Below are 12724 nucleotides of genomic sequence, written 5' to 3'. Positions count from 1 at the left end.
CTTTTACTCCTCACTCTTGGATTCCCTTGAATCTGTTTTTAATTATTTTCTAATCACAGTATTTCCCCTCTCTTATGCCATCCACACTGGTTTTCAGATGAAGTTTGAAAGCTGCAGAATAACCTGCCACTGTCTCAGCTGGCAGAAAGGGCTGTTTGCTGGACTACCACAATACCTGATATGCTAGACCTGTTAATTTACTCCCTTACATGTGTCAGATATCAAAAAGATGTGGTTAAGTTGAAGCAGATAACCAAGAGTCAACTCTAGAAAATTGTTGAAAGAAGTTAAAATCAGTTCAGACCTAAGTCCTGTCAGGTCAATAAAAAGCCTGTTAAATTAACCATGGCAAAAGTTGTATTTACTAGGATGTGAAGCCTAGATTCTGGTTTCTACTCTCCCTTCATATGTTCCACTGGCCAGAGGACAGGAAAAGATGGATAGAGAAAGCAGTCGGCATCAACTCCAGCTTCAAAACAGCTCCAATACACAAGGTGTAGAATGTTATCACAATTCTTTGTACTAGAATTATGCAGTACTTTCTAAAATAAAAAAATATATATCTCCTCTTTCAGATCTTGATCTTACGATATTTCAGGCACTTCTACTTATTTTATTTTCCCTCCTCTTGGAATTTCATAATGAAAAGTCTCTGGACTTAGTTTTAGTTTTGTACTTCAGTGTTATCTACTACAAAGGACTACTTTTCTGACTGCAGCTTTCAAATTATGTATAATTACAATGACTGTTTAAAAATCCTTTTTTTTTTTAAGAAGCTAATAAGTAAATGAAGTGAAATTCAGAAAATTAAGGGATAAGATTATTACTGTATTTCACAGTCTCAAAACAAATCTTCATATTTAAATTCAGCTGTGTCTGAATAAAGTATCATACTGAATAATTAGATGTCTTAAGGAACTTGGGGAAGAATTCGGAAGCATTACAGACTCCTACTTATTAGAAAATTATCACTGCAAAATATAATGATGGATGAGTGGTTCTCTGGCTTATTATTTATCACTTGTAATATTCTTTTTCCAGCTCACCAGCTAGAAACTCCCATGCAGAAAAGTAACTCATAACTGCAGGAATTGTCACCATCCCTTCATTTGAAATCAATGTGGTTTCAGCACTCTTTATGTCTTGGTTATACTAAAGCATTCTAACAACACATAAGATAAGTAAAATGAAAGATCACAATAATTCAGAGTCATGACAGTAGCACATTAACATTCATGTTCTAAATGGTTTTTGTAGACTGTTATTTAACACTGTCACTGAAAACAGTGATGCATTTTGCGCAACAAATAGAACAATAAAAATATTTTTGAAGTTGAAGGGGTAGGTGAAATATTTTTTGAGAGAAGAGTTTGTTGCAAATCTCGCAACATTTTCAGGGTCCCTAGGTCTCTTTCCTAGCTTGACTGAAACAACATTTTTCTCCTTTGATTTGCCTCCATCAGCTTAAAATGAAATTAAAGATACTACAGTAAATCATGAATAGAAAAATGTCACTGTGTATATTTCTCATTTTCTTAGTTCTATTAGTGCACAATGTACAGGTTAGCCTTACCTTGCTCTACTAGTTTTATTAGGCACCACTTTACTGTTTTACCTTTTCACCTGCAGTGTGATGTATTTAACAATTGTTTTTTAGCTGTACTTAAGTAAATGTGGCATGAATCAGAAACATGGTCTAAAATCAAAAAATAAGCCAAAAGTAATAGAAGATAGAGCCTGTGAGATGACCCTTTGCGTTTTATCATGGAAAAAAATATTTTGCCAACAACTACATCCAAGATAAAATCCCCATTTTTTGTACACAACTATTTTATACCCATGGAAATGAACAAAATAGTAAGAACTTGCATACAGCACACAGCCCAGTTGTTGAGTACAACGAAGAAGTTATATTTGTTCTATAGTATAAGGTGCCTTTGGTATTCCACAGACAAATCATGTAGGTGATAGAAAAAATGAGGTGTTACTCAACAAGGACTAGCTCTAAATCAGGTGTGTCTTCCACAGAGGGTTGCAGATTTATGTGGGTTTGGGTTCCAGAGATTTTACTGGAAAAAATAGAAGGCAGAGGTTTATACAGACACACATAGAAGCAATTTATGTTTGTCTTACCACAGCTTATTGTGTTAGAACTCCCTATCTTTACATGTGCTGCATCAAATATATCAGCAGGAGTATATGTTCTACTGGAGAATTAACCAAAACACATGCTGAGAACAGCATTGACTTTATATAGACATCTGTGTAGGGATATCTGCAAGAGAAGGGTCAAGATCAATTCCATTTACCAGAAAGCATCACTGAAATAGATTTTAACCCCTTGGATGTAATTATCATGATTGCCATTAACACCACTCCATCCTTTTGATGGATTGGGTGCCATTAGATACTGAAGATTTACTAAGTCTGTACAGAGCACCTAAGGGTGGATAATTTGTGTCAGACTCAACTGATACTCCATATTTAGCCAAAACCAGTTTTAAAGATTAATTTTGTTTGTTTTCTTTTAAAAAAGGGAAGGGGAGATGTCTCCTTACTTCATCATTTAGTCTCATTTTTATTTGTCAATACTCCTAATAAAGAGTAAGTCATAAGCTCATAATAGAGACCAAGCCAATTCAATTCCCCTTTCCACCCTTTGCCCAGAATCTTCCTGGAGGAAGAAATGAAGCATGTCACAACCGCCCTGGATTACAGAACCTCAATGGGACTTTTTTTCCTTATATATGCCCTACCTACTTTGAAAGTATTGGCTGCAGCTTTGTGTACTAACAGCTGAACGAGCTACAGCTGCCAGTTCATCTCCACACAGTGGCCTCTGGAAGGCTCTTCCTAGACAATGAAGCAACACAGACAAAATTACAAAAAGACACTCATATATATAGTTCTAAATTCTGCTGAGGAAATGCCTAATGAAATCACAACTTTCTAATTACTAAATTGCTTAATGAACTTAGTTGTTTCAGGTCTGTTATAGCCAGTGAAGTGGTTTAAGCAGAGAGCTATACCAAATGAAAATCTGACTAAATTTGCACTGAATTCTGCCAGAATCAAGAAAATGTGCAGTCAGCTGTCAATGTTGCTTGCAGAGCCTTTTAACCTCTCCTATAACAATCACACCATTAAACAGAACTCGAGGACATCCACCTGCCTATGAAGTACTTGAAGATTCACACCCTCTCATCTCTCAAATTTTGTATTTGCTATCTTCTGAGCTGCTAGGCACAGAACAACATTTTTTTCTGCAAATGAAAACATATAGACATTGGCTTTTAGAATATAAAAATGCAGCATCTGTGTGTAAAAGGAGGCATTTACAGATAAAAATTAAAAAGTTATTTAAATATACATGCTTTATTTAAGCATTTCTTAAGGGTAGTTTAAGAATTTGAAAATGTTAAAATACAGGCTCCTATAACCCTGCATTGAACAACTTTACACTAATCTGAGAATATAGAGATTCTGTGACAAAGACAAGATACTAAAAATCAAGTTCTTCAAAACTCAGCATTGCTGCAGACATCTCCCTTAATTTGTTACTTACTCACAGATGTGGAACACACAGAACCTGCCTCACTGTAGTATCTGGGGGTACCAATGATGCTAAAAGCTCTAAAATTAATTGGGTGAGAATGCATTGATCTAATTGAGAAGCACAGCTAGATCTATGCAAATCTGCAGCATTTCTTCTTCACCAGTGCAAGTTCAGCTGTTAGTGAAGTGGGTGGGAGAAGGAACCAGGAGCAAAAGTATGAAGAAAAAGCTGATTATGAATGTAAATTATGGTGGAGAAAATTTCTGGAGCATCTGGACTGAGACCTTCATTCTCTTTAATAATCAAAATCAAGAGTTATCAGTTGTGGGTTAAATGTTATCTTCTATCCTGCTGTAAATCCAGAGTACCTATTGTCTTCAATGGAATAGTATTATGTTGCCAAGATCAGTTTCTTCCCCGAATCATTTTTTGTCCTTATGCAATCACAAAGTCATTTTATAAACTAGTATATCAGTGTTTGATACATTTGTGTTTTACACAAATAGCAGCTACTAAATTTGTTTAGAAACTGCGGAAAATGTTATTGACCAGCTGTTCTTAACTACTGGAACAACACCTAAAGCACTTTTGGTGGCCCATTAGTAGTAGCTGTTTTGCACAACTGTGCAAAGGCTCCACTGAAGTTCAGGTTAACTGTGCATTAGTCTTCATTAAATTATTAAACATAGAAAAGAATCTATGCCACTTTTTCCAAGTTGTTCAGACCAAAATTCTGCTCTGGAATTTCTGAAGTGACTTTCAAATAGCCTTCAGTAAAATCAGAGAATGACTGAAATTAACGGAATTATAGTTATTCCAGTATGTTCAAGACTGAATCATAAATAAATCGGTCACATACTTGACTTTCTCAATTTTAAAGATATAAGGAAGCAAAGTACATCAAATTTACCCTCTATAATATTATTAGATAAATTTCGTATTTAGTCCTCATTCATTTACTCAGCTTTTTGAAGTATGCACTTAATACTTCTTATGATTCTTGAATAAGAGAAGAACTGTCTGAAAAGAATGTTAGCTATTTGAAGAAAGGTTGTCTCCTTTGAATTTGGCAATTAGGAATTAAATTTGGCATTTCTGAGGAACATGACTAAAACTACCTAGTTCAACTTAAATCTCAAAACCAGATATAATTTTAAAATATTGGTACTGGATGTGTGTTAACCTAACTAAGAAAGAGCTATCATTTTGTCAGTATGATTTACACTTGTTCAAGACATTTGAAAAGCAATTTAAATTCAATTAAATTGCTGGGATGAGGCACCATTGGTGGTCCAAATTTGGTGAATTCCTCATAGTTCTCCACCTTTATAGACTCTACTGGCAGTAGAGAATACCTTGCATCCAGAATGATGATATGTTATTGTTTGTACTCTAATATAAGTCTTGCCTGGTGTTTCACTGCCATTTGGTGCATTCTTCCAGTGGTCATAGTTTTCATCCATTTTCATGTGACTGCTCTGAAAGACAGGAGAGAGTTCAAGACTGTCAAGGAAATTTCACACCTAAGTAAAACTGAAAAGAAATTTGCATCTCAAAAGAAGAGCTTTGACTATATGGGAAAATCAGCATTCCAAAGCTAATGCCAGCCCTTATTCAAATAAAGGGTGAAATGCCAAATATTGTTTACATTTTCAAATTTTGTGACAGTTACTTTATTAAGTATATGAAATCTGAATCCACTTATTTCTCAAATAGTAAAATGATGAAAATACAATATGTAATGTGTGCTGAGCTTTCATTTTATTTTTTATTGTTGTTCATTTTTAATAAAGTTCAGATTACAAGGAAAAGAAATGTGGACAGCAGCAGTATCTTTTGCTTTATCATTAATGAATAGTACATTTTCATGAGTTTAGAAAAGTATGCATTTTCTTCCCATTCCCAAAGGAAGGTACTGACAATCATATTGACAATCATAATATTCATTCTTTTTCCAACACTAGCTGAAGTCCTGAAAGATGGGGATTTTGGTCTTAATTTTTAAGTTTGTAAAAAGTAAGCCTGGATTACATTGCTGTAAGAAACAAACTCTATCCAGTGTTTCGAAAAAAAAAAAAAAAAGCTTCCGACATGATTTGCCCTGCAACATCACATTCACAGCAACTAATTCTGGCATTATGACTAGCAAGCAGTGAGTTTCTCATGCACAGTTTTCACACCAAATTTTACATTTGCTTCTTTATTCTTTATTAGATTAATAACTAACTTAATACTTAGTAAGTTTTTTCCCCTATGAAAAAGGACCTCTAGCAAATTTGAAGAAAAACACAGCAAACAACAATTATTCAAATGACATTTCTAACAGCATTTGGTTTTGACACAAATATGCAATAAAAACAATTATTAATAACTAAGCATTTTGTTAGCTGTGTTGACTTTACAATAATATTGGGAGAAAAGTGCTAATAAAAATTAAAAGAGTAGCATATATATAATGTAATACTTCTGAATTCCTCAATTTCAAAGAGTGAATAATGCAGCAAGGTCAAAGGTTTGTGTTTAACCAAAATAGAATAATTATATTCTCAGGTGCATTTTCTTACTCATTTAATGACTATCAGAACATTCATAGATTCTCTTTGGCAATAAAAGACAAGGGTTTAAGATTTCACTTTCAGTGCTTTCCTGTACTCTGAACTGTCAGTTGTTTTATTTCATTTTATAATGTTGATCTTTGTCTCTGGTTATTAGCCACTATAATTTCTTTGAATTTGTGTGCTTTTTCTAGATGTACTGAAACATAATAAACTACAATTTAGCCCATGGCATTTTAAGATTGAGAAGTTTGAAGTTATACCCAAGACAAAGTGGTAGAGTGTCATTTCAGATGTGCATCTATGTTAGTTTCAGTGTCACTGAATTCAAGATATTACACTTCTGAGATAAAAACCTACAGCCCAGCAAGGGGCATATGAAAATCTTCTCCTGATTGCCTGCCCTTTTTAAACATAGGTCCCTTTCTTTGTTTATATATTGAGACCTGACCTTTTCTTCACTATCTCGTCCATCTTTTCTCACAGAATTCTCCTTTATAAATTTGGGGTTGGGTCTTTTTTGTATGTATTTTCAACTTGTAATGCAATATTCTCCATATAATTTTATTTCCATTCTGTCGTGAATAAGACCTAATATAAAAAAAAAATTATGCCATATCCTGTAGTTTTCTTCTTTTGCTGAATTTTTTCTAGTCAGAACTTATGACTCAAACTGCTTTGCCTAATTATATCAGCCAAGTTAGGAAATTACTTAGATTATATAAGTGACAGTACAAGAAAAAAAGGAGGCCTTTATATCATGGTAGCAACACAATCAATGCATTGGTTTCCAGTCATTAACTAATAGATTTAGACTGAGATGCTAAACTGCTCTAGGGAAAGCAAGTTGCCTGCATCTTAACCTATCCTTGGATGGTATAATTTAAACTCAAATTAAGTAGCTCAGTAATCATCATTCTTGATCAAACATATTTTTTCCTGGGAATAAGCAAGTCTCTGAGGCTTAAAGCACCTCAGACCTGGCACCCTCCACAGTATACCACAAAGGGAAGTAAAGCTGCAGGGCGACTTACACACTAAAAGATGTGCCTCAGGAGAGCAGCAGGGACGCAGAGAAGCACTCTTTGAACTCAGCTGTTGCAAAAGTGTCTAGAACTAAAAACTATGTAAGGTCAAGCTATTGAAAAAGAAGGGGGAAAGTCTAATAAAAAGACTGGCAGCTTATGGACAGATTATCAATGATGAAAAAAGAAAGACAAAAAGATCAACAACTCAAAAGAGCAAAAACATGTCAAAAACAGAGGATGCATTTGATCTTGAGACTTTTCTAGCTCAAAGTATTGAGAAGCTCTTCCTACTGATCTCTCACAGAGAACCCCCCCACACCCATAAATCACACAACACTACACAGAACTCACTGCAGTGACATGTTTTAAGTTTCACCAAATATATAACAAGCCATGTGAATGTACAAATATACATCAGAATAGAAGTCATATGTGGATAATAACCCATGCACTGGCTGGCTCCCTTCTCTGGACTGATCTTGAGACAGTTCCTTCTTTGATGATAAAAAGCATAAAGCTGTGCTACTTGCCAACAATACACGCCTTTCTGGTTTTCCTGAAATTCTGTGCTAATTTGTGTAAGAGACAGTGAGGAGACAATATTGCTAATGAAAAATCAGTATCATAGCAAATAAACTACCCTCCTTTATATGCTAAAAAGGTTCATTGGGAGACTTTTCTTTTTACTTAGTACAGATTCAGTCTCTATTACTCAAGTGATTTGCACACTGTCCCTGCTGAACAGTGCAGTCAGAACCATAAAAGAATCTCATCTTCATTTTTCCACCATGATTCCACAGTAACTATAACAATCCAAAGACTACAGTTCTACTAGTTAACATTCATGCTTGAATATAATTTAAGCAACATTGATGAGGTTTGAATGCATTAAGGACAAACCTAGCTATGTTAGAATTCTATCCCAGGAGCCATCAAGGGCTATAATCAAGCCATTAAAGAAAAATTCTTGATTTTAGAAATGAACTATTCTATTCCATTTGAAATCCCTCCCAAAAAACTTAACTTGTGTGAATTAAAAAAAGCAGGTTTTAGGTGTCATTTCACCTTCATTATGAAGCACGGGGCTAAGCATTAGTTTTCCATCAAATTTGAACTTTGATTAAGAACACACATAAAACACAAAAAAATATATCATTTTTCTCAGTGATAAATTACTTCCTTAAAAGCAGCTGTTATGGTTTCAGTATTGAACAGAAAATGTGTAAGCTCTTTCAAAAATAATAAAATCTGCCAATTCAGAGAATTTTTGATTATACTCCTTAACCATCATAGTCATTATTTTGCTATGTAAGACACTGTGAGAGCAAATGTCTGAGTGGCAAATCTAGAGAAGATTGCTCTTGGATATAAAAGATGAGCAGAATTTTCACTCACTGAAAACCTGCTGGGAATGGCATCTGTGCTACCACATGAATCCTGCGCTCATGGTTGCCTTACGCTCTTTTCTCGGTGTTGATTACCACAGAAATTGCTTTAGGTCAGAGCAAAATAAATATAACTTGTCTACAGCAAGCAAGATGACCAGACTAACAAACAAATAATCCTTTCTTCTTTTCATCACCCTTTCTTTTTTCATTTATACCCTTGGAGCACATTGTCCTCGACACAAAACTGCATAAGTGTCCTGTTAAGTATTGGCTGCACAGGATTTTTAACATAAAATTTTCACAGATGAGGCAAGTTATTAAGCAATCTCAATTCAAATTTTAAAATGATCCTAGGATCAAATGATGATGTGGTAAATGGAGTTTAATTCAGATGGTGGCCAGTCACTAGTGTTGTTCCCCAGGGCTCAGTATTAGAGATGGTACTGTTTAATAACTTTACCAATGATCTGGTAGAAAGGATTGAATACACTCTCAGTCAGTTTGCAGTCAACACCAGGTTGGGAGCATTGATCTCCTAGAGGGCAGGGAGGCTTTACAGAGGGATCTGTACAGGCTGGATTGATGAACTGAGGCTAGTTGCAAGAGGTTCAAAATGTGAAGCAACAGATTCTGTTCTTGGGTCACAACAACCCCATGCAGCACTACAGGCTGGGAGAAGAGTGGAAAGCTTCCAAATGGAAAAGGACCTGGGAGTGCTGGTTAACAGCAGCTGGACATGATCCAGCGTGTGCCCAGGTGGCCAAGAAGGCCAGTGACATCCTGGCCTGGATCAGCAAAAGCGTGGCCAGCAGGAACAAGGCATTGATTGTCCCCATTTGCTTGACACTGGTGAGGTTGCATCTCAAATCCTGTGTTCAGTTCTGGGCCCCTCACTACAAGAAAGACAGTGAGGGGTTCCTGTGTGTCCAGAAAAGGACAAGAGAGCTGGTGAAGGGTCTGGAGTATGTCTGATAAGGAGCAGCTGAGAGAGCTGGGGTTATTTAGCCTAGAGAAAAGGAGGCTCAGGGAAGACTTTGTCAGTCTCTAGGAGGTTAGGATGAGGTGAGCGTTGGTCTCTTCTCCAAGTAACGAGCAATAAGACAAGAGGAAATGGCTTCAAGTCGCACCAGGGAGGCTTAGGTTAGATATTAACAAATTAAAATTTCACTGAAAGTGTTACCAAGCATTGAAACAGGCTTCCCAGGGAAGTGGTTGAGTCACCATTCCTGGATGTGGAATGTGGCACCTGGAGACATGGTTTAATGGTGAATTTGACTGTGTGAGGACTATGGTTAGACTCAATCTTAGAGGTTTTTTCCAACCTAAATGATTCTGTCGTTCTATAAAAGTATAGGCAAGTTTCAATATTTGGTTCATTTTTTTCATCAAAATATGCAGAACTGAACAAGATGAAAGAATGCCTGTAGTATTATTCAAATGAATAATATTTTATAATTTTTTTTTAAATAATCAAGAAGGTGGATAGTATTGTGTCAGCATTTTCAAATAAATCATTTCAATTTTGCAATGCTTTTCATAACACAAATATTCTTCACTTTTGCTTTGCTGAAAACATTATGTTCACCTGATGAAGTGCAATACTTTGCTTTGGGCTGCACGAAGGATAAATCAAGTCAACATAAATTTCACCTACTTTCTTAGAAAAAAGCCAAAACTGAGAAATTCTAGCCAGTGCATGTAATTTTTTTTTTTAATATCTTGGAACTGCAGCCTCTAATTTCAAACATTCAGGTTTTTAAGCAAATTTGGGGGTTTTTTTTCTCTTTAACATTCACAGTTCTGGCATCCTTCCGCTCACCAGTTCTCTTTTCACACTCTAGCTGTGCTACAGCTTGCATATATACTACTTTGTTAGACCAAGCCTGCTGTGTCTGTACTGCCAAATCTCTCATCTACAGTGGGGTCTTTCAGTGCATCCTGGTATGCCTGAGCATGAATGTTAGTTAGCACTTAGTCCTTTAAATTATGCTGTGGAGGACTACTCCTGGCACTTTGATCACTCCCTGCACTAGGAACAATTTATATTTCTCAAGACATACTTCACAAGACAGCCCAGTATGACTACACACACCAATATCACTACCCATGCCCTACTGCCACAATAGCATAAAATGAGTGCAGCAACATTTTGCCTCTCACCTAAAACCAGAAGATGAGAGGGGTGGAGCCACACACATGCACTTATAGATCTATCAAGCTCTTTGGAGTCTGCAGACAGCATTCCCCTCTGCTTAGACTGCACTTCCAGCTTTCTCAGCCACAAAATAAAATATTCCTCTGGAAATCAGCAACCTGGCAGACTTTGGGGTAATGAGGTCCAGCCAACATCACTTGTCAGAACCATGTTCCTCTCTAAAGCCACATGGCTGTGGCTACTTTCTCCCTAGCCACATGTCACTGTATCTGAGACGTCAGCCAGAAGACTCTGACCATGTTGGTCTCTTTGTGCTCCCACAGGACTGTGCAGCCCTGGCTGTGATCATGTGGAAAAACAAACAGAAAGTCATTTGGGATTGTCACAGGACAGTCTGCCTGTGGCTCTGGGATGCATACAGCAGAAGCCTGCAGTCTATGCCCATCAGATGCCCTTGGTATTTAGTGTCATCCTCCACCTTCACTTCTGTTTATCCATCACCCTATGCAACGTCCGTTTTAGGATGGTCTGGGCATTCAGTGCAAAACTGTCTTGCTATGAAGGATTCCTTAGAGAGAGATGTATGAGCTGCAGGTGTTCTGTGCACACCCTCCCCAGAGAAGAGACCTGCCTTCCTCTGGGAAGCTTGGTTCAGCTATCCACCATCACCAAGATATGACAACCACAGGCAGGCTCGCAATGCTTGACAGTACACCATTTTTCAAGACTTCCTTAGGGATGCTCCCTGCAGCCTGGCAATCATAAAATAGAGTACCCCCCGACTTCCAGCTATTATCCATCTCCTCTAAGGAAATAGCCGCAAGAGCTCATCTAACAATTTATCAGCCTAAGCCTGTCATTTTGGAAAGAGCAGGAAGAAACTTTATGTTACCAAAGAAAAAGTTTGCATTCATTTAGGGGCTATAGGTAAACAAGCTTTTAGAGAAGATTTGCTGAGTACCTGTTTTTGTGCCAAATATGGCCAACAGTCCATCTTCTTGCTGCTCTTCTAAGAGGATGGCTAGAACATCTCAAAAGGCTTGTGGGATACAAAAAATTCATCAGCAATCAGGATCCCATCTTATTTAGGAAAAAGAAAAGGCTCTCTGTACCTTATTAGTCTGGTTCTTCCACAGAAATTCTGCTATGAAGCTCGGAATTCAGTTCTGGATTGATAAGCTCTGTGACCATGAGAGATTGTTCCAGCAGCTTCCATATCTCCACACCTGCTTTATCTGCACCTTTAACTGCAGATCTTTAAGTGGTCTGATATCACTTAACAAGGGAAGGTGTTCTACTTTGCACTTTTATATTGATAAAATTGCCAACAGATAACAACACACACACATTTTCTGTTGTTCTGCAATTTCACAATGCCAAGGAAAACAAGGAAGGATTAATTGAACACTTTTCTGAATAGACCAGAGAGGAAATGGCTCATCTCATATCTCCTAAACTCCATTATGAACTATTACATAATATAGTTAATGATTGATAAAATTGCCAACAGACACACACATTTTCTGTTGTTCTGCAATTTCACAATGCCAGGGAAAACAAGGAAGGATGAATTGAACACTTTTCTGAACAGACCAGAGAGGAAATGGCTTGTCTCATATCTCCTAAACTCCATTATGAACTATTACATAATATAGTTAATATCTGATGAAGAGGCATTTGATTTGCACAGCCCAGACTTATGTGAGTACATATTTCTAACAGGAAAGAGAGAACAGCTGCCCAAAATGAATGGAAGGTGGAGACGGATGTTTAATAATTTTTTCCTAAGTGCATATGCCTCTGTGCCTCCATTACTTCAGCAGCCACTTTCCTGGAGCTATTTATAAGAACTGTTCTTCTTAAACTACCTTAACTATCCCCTATTCTTGATGCATGGAAAAAAAAAAAACTCCTTATGAATTCTTTCATATCAGTTTTCTTGGTGTATAAAATAAATTTTTTAGAATGTTTTTTTAGCTCTGCATCACCTTGTTTTTCCCCTGTTAATATATTCTTCTGCAGCTCTTCAGGTATCTTTCTAC

The sequence above is a fragment of the Passer montanus genome, unplaced genomic scaffold, assembly GCF_014805655.1.
Source record: "Passer montanus isolate IOZ18808 unplaced genomic scaffold, ASM1480565v1 scaffold14, whole genome shotgun sequence".
NCBI classification, from domain to species: domain Eukaryota; kingdom Metazoa; phylum Chordata; class Aves; order Passeriformes; family Passeridae; genus Passer; species Passer montanus.
This window is presented reverse-complemented; position numbering follows the sequence as displayed.